The following is a 15,028-nucleotide window of genomic DNA, read 5'->3' on the forward strand; positions in this document are numbered from 1 at the left end:
GTTCCATGCTACCATGCAAAGTCAGTGGTGTGTTCATTTTACAGTGGGAGACTTGGGTGTTAAAATTCTACAGAATTCCCTGGGCTTAGAGAGGTCAAAGAGGGGATAAGGCATTTGCTTTGCATGCCTCGGGCCCTGGTTTGATCCAAGTCACTATCTATGGTCCCTTGAGCACCCCCAAAGGTCCAGTGTTAGAACCAGGAATAGTCCTTGAGCAAGGTCAGATGTGGCCCAAGAAACATCCTCCCATAATTTCCTAAAACATATCTATTTTCTGGTTAGGAGAGGGTTTGGCTGCCTGTAACAATTGGCTTTCCTGTGTCAATGCATCTCTAAACTTCCCAGGTACCTAAGACTTACAGATCCTGTTGAGGTGGCATGGCTGTGTGTCTGGAGGCACACAGACCTGGGGAACCCCACCAAGCCTTTATTCTCCAGGATGTCCTCCATTTCTATGGTTCCCAAAAGCCTTTATGAGGGTCCTGACTAGGAAGATGAACTTTCTGATAATCAGCTACCATTCCCCTAGATTTTGCCAAAATGAGTCACTCAGAAGAAAAATAAGTAGAAGAAAAAGAAAAAAATTGACAAAGATTTTCTCTATGTTCTTCAGACCTTATAGGCTCTCCTTGCTAGTGAGACAGACTTGCTCGAGTCAGACAGAACTGTTCTTTCTTGTTGCTTCTGCTGTTCTCCTGAGTCAGATCTAATCCTGGCAACACTAAGAGAATAAAGAGTGTACATAGTGAACAGTAGTTACTAACTACTGTGATCAGTCTTTTACCTTTGAGTATGACATTAGCTATGGGATGATCATATATAGTATTGTGCTTATAAAGTTCTTTTCTTTTTTTTTTTTTTTTTGGTTTTTGGTGAAGTCGCTCCTGGCTTGGGGGGACCATATGGGACACCGGGGGATCGAACTGCGGTCAGTCCTACGCTAGCACTTGCAAGGCAGACACCTTACCTCTAGCACCACCTTCCCGGCCCTGTAGATAAATTTTCAATGAGGTTTTCCCATTGGCCATTTTCTAGTCCCTTACTTTGAATCTTTATTTTAATTATTTTCATTTATTTATTTTTGGGGGGGTCCACACCCCTTGACTCTCAGGGATTACTCCTGGCTATGTGCTCAGAAATTGCTCCTAGTGTGGGGGACCATATGGGATGCCTGGGGATAGAACCATGGTCTGTCCTAGGCTAGAACTTGCAAAGCGTCTTATTCTAGCACCACTGCACAAGCTTCTCATTTATTGTTTTTTTTTTTTTTCCCCACACCCAACTATGCTCAGGACTTACTCCTGGGTCTGTGCTTGAGTCACTCCTGATGGACTCAAGGGGTGCCAGAAACTGAAATTGGGTCTGTAATGTGCAAGATAAGTACTTTGCCCATTTACTATCTTTCTGACTCTGCTTTTATTATTTGCTTTTAAGCTCACCACAAATAGAGATGAGTTTAGTTAGAGAAATAACTACATTGTGAACTATCCTAACAATGAGAATGTATGAGGGAAATAGAAAGCCTGTCTAGGGTACAGGCAGGGGTTGGGAGAGGAGGAGGGATTTGGGACATTGGTGATGGGACTGTTGCACTGGTGATGGGTGGTGTTCTTTACATGGCTGAAACCCAAACACAATCATGTATGTAATCAAGGTGTTTAAATAAAAAAATACATATATATATAAAAAGAAAAGCAGCCACGTTGAAAATCATGCATTCAGTGGGGATCAACTATAATGATTAAATAAAATTAATTGAAAAATCAACTGAAAAAAATCATACAATATTAGTTTTACTGCTGCCCACCCCCAGAGTCCACAATGTCTCCACCACTAATTGAAGCCCCACATAAACATACACCTTCGCTCAGCACCATCAGATCATAATTCTACTATTGACACTATTGATGGTAGTATCTTATGGGTGTTTCCTTTGGGAACTTCTAAACCCTTGCTTTGTTTCTTCAATGTAGGGGTTTCTCAAATAGTGCTCAGGAGAACCAGTGGTCCTCAGCCAACTGGAGTAGCAATTTAATGCAAGGGCCTGAGGATGTGATGTTTCTTGGGCCCTGTGGTGACAGGAATACTCAAACTATCTCAGTCATGGGTCGGGGCCCTCTGGGGCTGCATATGGCAATGCTTGGGGAACATGTGGTGGTGGGAATTAACCCCTACTTTTGTTTTGCTTTGGGATCACACACGGTGATGCTCAGGGGTTACTCCTGGCTCTGTACTCAAGAATCACTCCTAATAGTGCTTGGAGGGACAACATGGAATGCCAGGGATCAAACTCAGGTTGGCCTGTGCAAGGCAATGCCTTCCAGCTGTATTATTGCCCCAGACACAGTGCTTTTATATTTGTGAGGTAGATGTCCAGGACTGGAATTGCTGGGTCATATGGAAGCCCTATTCTTGCTTTTTTTGATAAGTGTCCAAACCATTTTCTAAAGAGGCTGAATAAAGTAGCAGTCCTACCAACAGAGAGTGAATGTATCTTTTTTAGCTTCATTCTTTCCAGCACTTACTGTTTCTGTACTTTTTGATAGTGACCATTTTGCCAGTGTGGGATGTCTTGTTTTCTCTTCATTTTCATTTCCCTGATAATCCCTCTCAATGAACATTTTAATATGATTTTTTGCCCATATTTTGCCAACTTTGAGAAATTCCCTGTACATATGCTCTTCCTATTTTTAATGGGATTGTTTTCATTATTTTATTGAGTTTTGAGAGTGCTTTATAGATTTTTTTTTTTTTTTGGTTTTTGGGCCACACCCGGTGACGCTCAGGGGTTACTCCTGGCTATGCGCTCAGAAGTCACTCCTGGCTTGGGGGACCATATGGGACACCGGGGGATCGAACCACGGTCCGTCCTAGGCTAGCGCAGGCAAGGCAGGCACCTTACCTCTAGTGCCACCGCCCGGCCCCCTTTATAGATCTTTAATATTAGCCCTGTGATATATGATATGCATAAATATTTTTCTCAGTCACCGAGTGTTTCTATTTTAGGTCTTATTTTGCTAAAAATAAAAACTTTTAAACTTGAGGTAGTCCCATTTCTTTATTTTTGCTTCTGCTCTCTTTGCCAATGGGGGTCAAAACATGGATGAAGATTTTAGAGTCCTACCTAAATATTTTAAATATTTTATAGAAACAGATTTGATGATCAAGGTTCTTCATCTCATTTGAATTAACCTTGTGTATGGTGTGAGATAGGGTCTAATTTCATATTTTGCATGTGGTTACTTGGTTTTCCCAGCATCGTTTGTTGACGGACGAGGCTCTCCTTGCTCAATTTCATGCACCCAGTCTGTTTGTCCTCAATTAACTGTCTATATGTCTTAGGGTTTAATCCTGGACTCTTAATTCTATTCTATTGATCCAAGAGCTTGTCTTTGTGCTAGTACATATCAGTTTTTATTATCATAGCTTTGTAGTAAAGATTAAAATCTGAGAATGTAATTCTCTCATCTTTATTTGGAAGTTCTTGTGACAGTAACGAGGTAAGAAAGAAAAATTAAAGGTACATAATTGGTGAAGAAGTAAACTTATATCTACATGAAGATTACAAAATACTGAAAGTAGAAAATCCTAAACTCTCTACTAAAAAGTTTAATCTTAGAAATGGTAAACTGGGGCCGGGCGGTGGCGCTGGAGGTAAGGTGCCTGCCTTGCCTGCGCTAGCCTAGGATGGACCGAGGTTTGATCCCCCAGCGTCCCATATGGTCCCCCAAGAAGCCAGGAGCAACTTCTGAGCACATAGCCAGGAGTAACCCCTGAGCGTCACAGGGTGTGGCCCAAAAAACCAAAAAAAAAAAAAAAAAAAAAAAAAAAAAAGAAATGGTAAACTTAGCCCCTACATATAAACTTTTATAGGAGTTGCAAAGATTTAGATAATGATGAGGAAGGAACAGGGGTTTTCAAAGGTAATAGGGAATTTGTAGTGTGCACAAACACAAAGAAACAGAAGATTGCCAAAAGATTAAGAGATAGGAACACAACAGTGGCTACAGTGGTTTTGGTATTATAGAAAATAAGAAGATGATAAAGTGGGAGTAATGCTGCAGGTACTAGAGGCAGAGGACTATGCTGGCATATAGAGGTTTGTAATTTTATGCTGGAAGAATTAGTGGTCCTAAAGGGCAACAAGTAGAGCATATGCTTGTAAATTCTTATCATGTGTAAAATATAAAACAAAACTTATAGGTTGACAATAGTCATAATTTATGGTGCCTTATTAAACTACATTAAATCTATCCTAAATTTCAAAAAAAAAAAAGGAATGGTAAACTTATACTGTGAAATAGCAGGCTCCAAAAACCAGAGTACAAAAATCTGTTGCATTCTTATATATGAACAATATAGAATAATTTAAAGTAATTTTAAAATAATTTAAAATAATAATTAAAAAATTAAAAACTATCCCACTTACAATCATTTTTAAAATCTGAAATATCTGGGGTCAGAGTGATAACACAACAGGGAAAGAGTTTGACTTGCACTAGGCCCACTCGGATTCCATCACCCACATCCCATATGGTCCTCTGAGCCTCCAGGAGTGATTTCTGAATGCAGAACAAGGAGTAACCCCTCAGAGCCACTAGGTGTGGCCCCAAAACCACCACCACCAACAACAAATCCTCAAATATCTAGAAAACAATTTAACAAAGGAGGTGAAAGATTTTATGACACTTCTGAAAAAAATAAAAGAAGACAAAGGAAGGAAACAGTCCTTATTCATGGGTTGGAAGAATCAACATCACTAAAATGATCATCTTACCCAAAGTAATTTACAGACATAAAACAATTACCATCAATATTCCCATGACACTTTTAAAGGACATAGAATAAATATATATAAAATGTATATGAACCAAGGGAACTCCCAGATTATCCAAAATAGCATATAATTTCTTCAGTATGCATCTCAATTGAATTTGCTAGTAATTTATTGAACTTTGAGGTATAATATTCATAAAGAAAAACTACCTATTAATTTTTAAATTCTCATAATTATTCTTGCTTTAGTTTAAGGGTAATCCTCTTAGAATGAGTTGCTTTTGTGCCATACTGGTAGTCTTCAGTGTCTACACCCAGACCAGTGTCCAATGGTCTCTTCTAATGGTACTGAAGGGACCCTGTGTGATATGTACAGCATGAGTCATTCTCTGTCCCAGAATAACTTTTTAAGTGTTCCCTTTTCTACACTGTTTTTGAAAACTTTAAGAGATTTTGCCGAGGCAGAGCAATAGTACTGCAGGTAGGGCACCTTTCTTGCATGTGTACAACTTGGGTTTGTTTCCCTAGCATTCCATATGGTCCCCCATGTCCCACTAGCAGTGATTCCTGAGCTCAGAGCCAGAAGTGACCCCTGAGCACTGCCAGGTGTAACCCGAAAAACAAAACACACCCCCCAAAAGAGATTTGTGTTAAATTCTTTAACATCTGGTAGTGCTCAGGGATCACTTTTTGCAGGGTTTAGGGGATTAGCCATATGCAAGGTCAGTGCCTTACCTGTTATACTATTGCTCTGGCTTTGTTAGAAGTTGTGCTGTTGGTTTTTCTGTTTTGATTTGTTCTTAGGAATTTTTTTTAATTACTAAAACAAGTTCTTTTTGTTCTTGATTTTTAATTTTTTATTTAATTTAATTACTACATAAAGTTCTTTTAGTTCTTACTAAACCTATTCATAGAAAAAACCTAATCATATGTTTATTGAAATTTTTTGTGATTGAACTTTGGTAAATTATGTTTCTATACATTTGTCTATTTCATCTAGATCATTCAGTGTGCCAGTATACAAGTGTTTGTAATATTACCTAATAATTATTTTGTTTCTATAGCATTGATGTTAAAATCTTTATTTTTATTTTGGGTGGGTCACATCCAATCTGTTCTCAGGACTCACTTGGGTAACTATATGTTGTGCTGGGAACCAGACGCCAGTCAGTCAGTCAACCTGTGCAAAGCAAGCACCTTCCCTTCTGTACTACCTCTTTGCATTCAGCACTTTCATTTTTGAATTTAATGAGAGTTTCTTGAGCGGTTATTTTTGTTTGTTTTAATTGGGGGGGCAGGGGGGCAGAGCCAGAGTGCTCAGGGCTTACTCCTGTCTTTGTGCTCAGGAAACACTCCTGGTAGACTCAGAGGATCTTTTGGTATACTAGGGATTGACCATCATTTCTGAATTTAGTAATTTTTGTCTCCTTTTTTATTTATTACTTACTCTTTGTCAATTTGTTCATCTTTTCAAAGAACCTGCTTTGGTTTTCATATTATGTGTTTATTTTCCCTTGGCATTTTTAATTTTTTTTAATTTTTAAAATTTTCTTCTGATAATTTTTCTTTTTTTTTTTTTTTTTTTTTTTATTAATTTTTTTTTTTTTTTTGGGCCACACCCGGTGACGCTCAGGGGTTACTCCTGGCTATGCGCTCAGAAGTCGCTCCTGGCTTGGGGGACCATATGGGATGCCGGGGGATCGAACCGCGGTCCGTCCTAGGCTAGCGCAGGCAAGGCAGGCACCTTACCTCCAGCGCCACTGCCCGGCCCCCTGATAATTTTTCTAACACATTGTATAAAATTACGTTTTTTAACTTCTACAAATTTATTCATTTTCCAGGTTTTTTGTTATTGATTTCTTTTATTCACTTGTGACAAAAATATTTTGCTTGGCAATCTTCTCTTTTTTTATTTTTATTTTTTTGGTTTTTGGGCCACACCTGGTGATGCTCAGGGGTTACTCCTGGCTATCTGCTCTGAAATCACTCCCAGCTTGGTGGACCATATGGGACACCAGGGATTGATCCGCAGTCTGTCCTAGGTCAGCCACGTGCAAGCAAACGCCCTACTGCACCACCGCTTCGGTCCCTCAATCTTCTAAAATGTATTTATACTTGCTTTGCAGTCTAAGATATGGTCAATTTTGAAGATAATTCAGTGCACCTGAGAAAATGTGGTTTTGCTGTTGGATTGAGGATTCTGCCTATGCCTCTTATTTGCAATTCTTTAGTTTTTTTGGGGGGGAGTTTGGGGGTCATACCTGGCGGTGCTCAGGGGTTACTCTTGGCTCTGCATTCAGAAATCACTTCTGGTAAGCACAGGGGATCATTTGGGATGCTAGGATTCGAACCACCTTCCATTCTGGATTGGCTGCATGCAAGGCAAATGCCCTACCACTGTGCTATCTCTCTGGCCCCATCTTATTTGTAATTTTTTAATCAGTATTATATAAACCCTATAGAGTCTTAATATTCCATATAGTTGTTAAGAGTAATGTATTAAAATCATCATAGGAGTATGTTTCTCTTCTGTCTTCAATTCTTTTTTTTTCCCCTGAGACTCACAATAGTGTATTTAGGAGGACATGGCTGTCTTCAATTCTTTCATTTTTTTTTAATTTATAAAGAAGTAATATTATTTAAAGTAGATTGACATGTTAAAGATGGATATCATACCCCAGAGCATTCATTAAAATAAACTCTTACAAAATAATATCCACTAAAACGCAAAGATTACACACAAGTGAACATATGGGACAAATAGAAAACAAATTGCAAGATGGCAGTTTTCTAATGCTTTTTCTATCTTCTTTTTGTATCAGCTCTTCTAGTTATACACAATATTCTTTAAGTCTAATAAAATTTAAAGTCTAATTTTGTCAGACATTATATTGAATCCTTATCTTGCTTTTGGTTAATAACACATAATCTTTTCTTCCTTCTATGTTGAGTGCCTGTTGTCCTAATATTTAAATAAATATCTTGTAAAAAGAATATCGATGAATCTTGCTTTTAAAATTTTCATCATCCAAACCCATATTTTAAAAAGATATCAATATTTAATGTGACTGCTGATACAGAATTTCCTTTTTTGTTGTCATTTTGTTTTGGAGCCACATCAGGACTTGCTCTTGGTGATGCACTTAGGAATCACTCCTTGTATTCTTCAGGAACCATAAGGGTTACTGGGGATCAAATCATGATTGGCTCCATGCAAGGCAAATGACCTACTCACTGTACTATCACTCCAGCCCCGACAGAATTCTCCTTATGTAATATATTCCTCTTCTCTTTGTAGTTATTGTTGGGAAGAGCAGAGTTGCACACTGGATTGTGGTGCTCACACACAGCCTTGCCCAGGACTGAACCCTTGGCTGTGATTCTCACACACACACGGATCTCAATCTTTAGTTGTAGTGCCAGCACATGTTTTGGTTGTCATTCTGACCAGGGTCCCACACATCATTATGGAGCTCACAAAGGTTGTGGTGTACTGGAGATCACATACACTTTGTTGTGATACCAGGGGTTCTTCAATGTAGAAACTAGGGACAGTTCTGGGAACTGTTGGGGAGGTATAGGGATCAAATTTGCAATCTCACACTTGAACAGCAGGTGCTTTTTCACTGTGCTATCTCTCCTGCCCCAACAAATTATTTTTTTTCCTTAAAAGATGTCATTAGGGGCTGGAGAGATAGTATGGAGGTAAGGTGTTTGGCTTGTATACAGAAGGACTGTGGTTCAAATCCTGGCATCCCATATGGTCCCCCGAGCCTGCCACGAGTGATTTCTGAGCATAGAGCCAGGAGGAACCCCTGAGCGCTGCAGGGTGTAACCCAAAAACCAAAAACCAAAACAAAACAAAAAGATGTCATTAGGGGGGCCAGAGAGGTAGCACAGCAGTAGGACATTTGCCTTGCACACTGCTGACCTAGGACGGACTGTGGTTCCATCCCCGGGTGTTCCATATGGTCCCCCATGCCAGGAGCAATTTCTGAGCGCAGAGCCAGGAGTAACCCCTGAGTGTCACTTGGTGTGATCCAAAACCCCACCCTACTCCCCAGAAAAGATATCATTAGGTATCATTCCCTCTGTGGGTTCTGAAGAAAAATGAGCTGTTACTTTTAATGAGGATCACTTGAAAATGTGAGATACTAATTTATAGTTCTTCTTTTTATCCTGATTTTCTGGCCATAGTTATACCAAATCATTAAATTCATTGGGAAGTGTTTCATCTTCTATGCTTTGGGAAAGGATGCAACAAATAGGTATTAATTAATGTTTAATGTTGACAGAATTTTCTTTTAAAATTATCTAGAATTAAAGATTTGATTTTTAGTTTTTTAAAGTTATCCTCAACAGTTACTGGCATTTTCAAATTATTTCATATTGGGTAGAATGTGAGCATTCACAAACTTTTAAGATTTCAAGTTTTCAAATTTATGTGAGTCAAGTTTTTGGAGTATTTCCTTGATAATGTTTTATATGTGAGGCAGAAGTGATATATTTCACTTAAGAGGTTAGTAATTGGGCCCGGAGAGATAGCACAGTGGCGTTTACCTTGCAAGCAGCTGATCCAGGACCAAAGGTGGTTGGTTCGAATCCCGGTGTCCCATATGGTCCCCCGTGCCTGCCAGGAGCTATTTCTGAGCAGACAGGCAGGAGTAACCCCTGAGCACTGCCGGGTGTGACCCAAATACCAAAAAAAAAAAAAAAAAAAAAAAAAAAAAAGAGGTTAGCAATTGGGGAAAAGGGTCAGCATATCAAATTAATAAGTTAATAGTTTTCCAAAATCTGCTTTATCGTTTCATTTTACATTGATTCATCCTTGTTTCTTTTTTCTATTGTTGTTATCATTGCTTTTTTTCTTTTTTTTTCATTTTGGAATCTTAGTTAGCAATGTTCAGAGGCTACTTCCATCTGTGTTTGAGGAACATTCCTGGGAGTTTTCAGGGACCAAAAGATGCTGGGGATTGAATCCAGGCCTTGCACATAAAAATATACATGCAGCCCATTGACCTATCTCTTTGGTCCCAATGTTACTGTTTTTTACACTTGCGTTTTTCTTTCTTCTTCTTGCTTTGGGTTACTTTAACTTCGTTTCTTTAATTTCCTGAGATGAAAACTTATATTTGAGAATATTCATTTTCCGATGCAATAATTTAGTATAAGAAGTTTTTCTGGGCCCGGAGAGATAGCACAGCAGTGTTTGCCTTGCTAGCAGCCGATCCAGGACCAAAGGTGGTTGGTTCGAATCCCGGTGTCCCATATGGTCCCCCGTGCCTGCCAGGAGCTATTTCTGAGCAGACAGGCAGGAGTAACCCCTGAGCACCGCCGGGTGTGACCCAACCCCCCCCCCAAAAAAAACAGAAGTTTTCTTCTTCCTAGCTGACTTTCATAAATTTTGATGAGTTGTGTTTTCATTCAGTTCAAAACATTTTATTTTATTTATTTTTTTTTTTGGTTTTTGGTTTTTGGGCCACACCCGGTAACGCTCAGGGGTTACTCCTGGCTATGTGCTCAGAAGTTGCTCCTGGCTTGGGGGACCATATGGGACACCGGGGGATCGAACCACGGTCCGTCCAAGGCTAGCGCAGGCAAGGCAGGCACCTTACCTTTAGCGCCACCGCCCGGCCCCAGTTCAAAACATTTTAAGGGGGCCGGGCGGTGGCGCTCGAGGTAAGGTGCCTGCCTTACCTGCGCTAGCCTAGGAGACGGACCGCGGTTCGATCCCCCGGCGTCCCATATGGTCCCCCAAGCCAGGAGCGACTTCTGAGCGCATAGCCAGGAGTAACCCCTGAGCGTCACCGGGTGTGGCCCAAAAAAAAAAAAAAAAATCAAAACATTTTAAAGTTTTCTTTGACATGTGTCATTTGATGGATTATTTAGAATGTATTATTTAGGGGCCGGGAAGGTGGCGCTAGAGGTAAGGTGTCTGCCCTGCAAGCACTAGCATAGGACAGACCACGGTTTGATCCCCCGGCGTCCCATATGGTCCCCCCAAGCCAGGGGCGATTTCTGAGCGCATAGCCGGGAGTAACCCCTGAGCGTCAAACGGGTGTGGCCCAAAAACCAAAAACCAAAAAAAAAAAAAAAAAGAATGTATTATTTAGGGGCCGGGCGATGGCGCTATAGAGGCAAGGTGCCTGCCTTGCCAGCGCTAGCCTAGGACGGACCGCAGTTCGATCCCCCGGCGTCCCATATGGTCCCCCAAGCCAGGAGCAACTTCTGAGCGCATAGCCAGGAGTAACCCCTGAACGTTACCGGGTGTGGCTCAAAAGCCAAAACAAAACAAGAATGTATTATTTAATTTTGGGATGTATGGAGATATTTTAAATATGTTATTTCTAGTTTTATTTCCTTGTCCTCAGTCAGTAAGTGCAGCACTCTTAACTTTGTTGATATTTATACCATTTATAGTTAGGTTATATTTTAATCTATTCTTTCAGCTTTATTTTTAATTGGTATATTTAGAACATGTATATTTAATGTGGTTATTGCTACATTAGGGCAGGAGTTTTTAATCTTTTTGTTTTTGATTGTTATAATTTTTTTCTTGCCTTCTCATGAGTTACTTGATAATTCTTGGAATTATATCTTGATTTAAATGAAGTGTGTTTAGTGTATTGTGGTATAATTCAACAGTTGCTCCAAGTATTACATTATGTGTCTGCAATGTATCACTACCTACTGGTGACAACATTTTTGTTTTTTTTTTGTTTGTTTGTTTTTGTTTTTTGGGTCACACCTGGAAGCACCCAGGGGTTACTCCTATCTCTATGCTCAGAAATCGCTCCTGGCAGGTTCAGGGAACCATATGGGATGCTGGGATTCGAACCACTGTCCTTCTACATGCAAAGCAAACGTCCTACCTCCATGCTATCTCTCTGGCCCAAGATTTTACTTATAGCAGAGTGTAAAAGTTTTGCCTACCGGGGCCGGGCGGTGGCGCTCGAGGTAAGGTGCCTGCCTTACCTGCGCTAGCCTAGGAGACGGACCGCGGTTCGATCCCCCGGCGTCCCATATGGTCCCCCAAGCCAGGAGCGACTTCTGAGCGCATAGTCAGGAGTAACCCCTGAGCGTCACCGGGTGTGGCCCAAAAACCAAAAAAAAAAAAAAGTTTTGCCTACCATATCCCTTTGTTATAGTAGTTAGTGACAGGCTTTGGGACCGGGTTCTTCTGGATACCATATAAAATTGGTACTCTGGTCACTGAAGCTCTTCTGTGTTGCCATTCTTTATTTAACAGTTCATGTAGATATATCTCTGTATACTACAGCAGCCAGAGAAACAGAACTTCAGTGTCATGTATAGAAAACTCAACTGTTGTCCACATTCTCCTCACCACTTTGTTCTACCTTCCCCATTCACTGCTCCCTACTGCTTCTCTGTCTTTGTCCATACCACACTGCTCTTTCCTTCTGTTCTTTTACCCCCAACACTCACTTGACTTCATTTCACTTCACTTCACTTCACTTGACTCACAGTGACTTGAGTTTATATATATATAATTTTTTTTTTTGGTTTTTGGGCCACACCCATTTGACGCTCAGGGGTTACTCCTGGCTATGTGCTCAGAAATCGCCCCTGGCTTGGGGGGACCATATGGGACGCCGGGGGATCGAACCGCGGTCCGTTCCTTGGCTAGCGCTCCTAAGGCAGACACCTTACCTCTAGCACCACCTTCCCGGCCCCTAGGACTTGAGTTTATAGAGATAACATATCCCATCCCTAGTTGATTGGCTACACCCTGTGAAGTCACCTGATTAGAACTTCCAATTGGATCATGTATGCAAAGAAGGTGTGGAGGTGATTGTGAGATGACCAACAAGATTGCTATGGCCTGACAAAGGCTAGTATAATGATCTCATATACCCTTATGCAAATAAGATTTGTGGGATGACCTCCAGGTTACATATGAAAATTAGGGTGTATAAAGTGATATGTTGCAGGCAGGCTTGGTCTTATCTTTTTTGTCTATCCCTCCTCATTTCCTCCATAACAACTCTACCTTCCACTGTTTATAATTGTATTAATATTTCCTCTTTATTTATTCAAAATATTATTTATGCTACTTTTTGTTTCAGCATTATATATAATTTAGAAAATTCCAGAGAAGTAATATAATATTGTATTTACCCCTCTTCCTTTTTTACTCCTTTCAGTTTTTTCTTCCTTTTTCTTGTTTCATTACTGTATCTTTATTATCTCCTATCTGGTTATATTTCTTTTTTTTAATTTTTTTACTTTAAAGAAAATTCATGACATATTGTATTTTTCACCTTCTAAAATGCACCTGCCCATAAGGTGCACATAGTTTTTAGACAAGGAATGGTGTACTAAAATGTTTAATAAACTCAGCGTGAGACACGGTTAGGAGATGGCATATGGAACAACCAGCCTCTGAGGCACATCTGGTTAAATACATTTACCTAACTCTTTTATTTTATTTATTTTTACATCAGAAGGAAAAAAAATTTCTAGGGGCCAGAGAGATAGCATAGTGGTAGGGTGTTTGCCTTGCACACAGCCAATTCAGGACCCATGGTGGTCCGAATCCTGGCATCCCATATGGTCCCTCGAGCCAGGGATGCCGAGATTTGAATCTAGGTCTGTCCTGAATTGGCTTGCATGCAAGGCAAACTCTCTTCTGCTATGCTATCTCTCTGGTCCCCCAGGACCAATTTCTAGTGCAGAGCCAGGAGTAACCCCTGAGCACCACGGGGTGTGACCCAAAAACAAAAAGCAAAACAAACAAAAACATTTATAAATATGTTTATAAATACATTTTGTTAATATATAATAAAATATTAATATGTAATATTTTATTGATATAAAAATAAAATTTAAAGCAACAATCAAATAGTCTTAAATGTTCATACTATGTGGTATGTCTGGGCAATAAAGGGGGTGTAACACTGAGGATGTCAAGTGGTTAGTATATGCTCTCTTCCCCTGAACTCAGGCTTCAGTTTCAGGAGGCATTCACACCATATGATGCACACACATTTCCCCCCATCTTTGGGAAGGGGGAAATACCATAGTTAATGTAATTAACCATAATGCATTTGTTTCCAGATAAGTGAGAGCAAGGTTATTTAATTAAAAAGAATAGAAAAAACTTTAATGAAGAAAGTCTTTTTAAAATTGAAAAGTACAGTAGTAAGCACATTTGTGAAAATAATTGAATCTCCAGTGAAGTCATTAATACAATGACAAAAGGTTAAGTAAGTTCTTGTTAGCTTTGTGTTCTGATAAATTGGTGTGTTCAGAGAAGAGAGAGAGAGAGAGAGAGAGAGAGAGGGAGAGAGAGAGAGAGAGAGAGGGAGGGAGAGAGAGGAGAGAGGAGAGAGAGAAGGAGGAGAGAGAGGAGAGAGAGGGAGGAAAGAGGGGAGAGAGAGAAGTAGAATGCTGCCCCCAGAAGCAGGTGGGGAAGAGTGGATGGGAGGGAAGAGGGCCTCAGGGAGAGTAAGAGGGAAATTGGGGGACATTAGTGGAAGGAAGTGCACAATGGTGAAGGTTGTTGTACATTATATGACTGTAACTCAATCCTGAACAAATTTATCTGTGGGGGAAAAAACTATTATAAACCTTATAACCATAATATTTAAATAAAAAATTTTAAAAATCGGTGTGTTCCTATAGGGATGACAGCATCAAAAAAATGAAGTTGAGGGGTCAGAGCGATAGCACAGTGGTTGAGCGTTTGCCTTGCATGCAACCAACCCAAGGCAGACCTTAGTTCAATACCTGGCATCCCATATGGTACCTCAGGGGCCGGAGAGATAGCATGGAGGTAAGGCATTTGCCTTGCATGCAGAAGGTCGGTGGTTTGAATCCCGGCGTCCCATATGGTCCCCTGAGCCTGCCAGGAGTGATTTCTGAGTGTAGTAACCCCTGAGTGCTGCTGGGTGTGACTCCCCCAAAAAATGCCATATGATACCTCAATTCTGCCAGGAGAGATTTCTGAGTGTGGAGCCAGAAGTAACCCCTGCTCGTGCGTGACCCAAAACCAATAAATAAATATGAAGTTGACCAGCAATGCAAAGTAATATTACTGATACTGCAGGTTTTGTGGAGCATGTTCAGCTGCCAGGCCCCTTAACAAAAGGAGGATGAGGGGATAAGGGTGCCTATACTCGCTCCATAAAACCCTGGTGATATCAGCTCAAATATTGTCATATCTGAAGTTTGGTAAGATTGGTGTCACTGAAGAGAACTGTAGAGGGGTGATGAGGCAGGGACATTGGCA

The 15,028-nt window shown here is 40.3% G+C and overlaps 1 protein-coding gene across 1 annotated transcript in view; it reads right to left on the reverse strand.

Moving 5' to 3' along the window:
* Positions 1-15,028, reverse strand: part of LOC126004485 (microfibrillar-associated protein 1-like) — a 58,319-nt gene that overhangs the window by 30,546 nt on the left and 12,745 nt on the right.

The sequence above is a fragment of the Suncus etruscus genome, chromosome 3 (assembly GCF_024139225.1).
Source record: "Suncus etruscus isolate mSunEtr1 chromosome 3, mSunEtr1.pri.cur, whole genome shotgun sequence".
Classification (NCBI taxonomy): Eukaryota; Metazoa; Chordata; class Mammalia; order Eulipotyphla; family Soricidae; genus Suncus; species Suncus etruscus.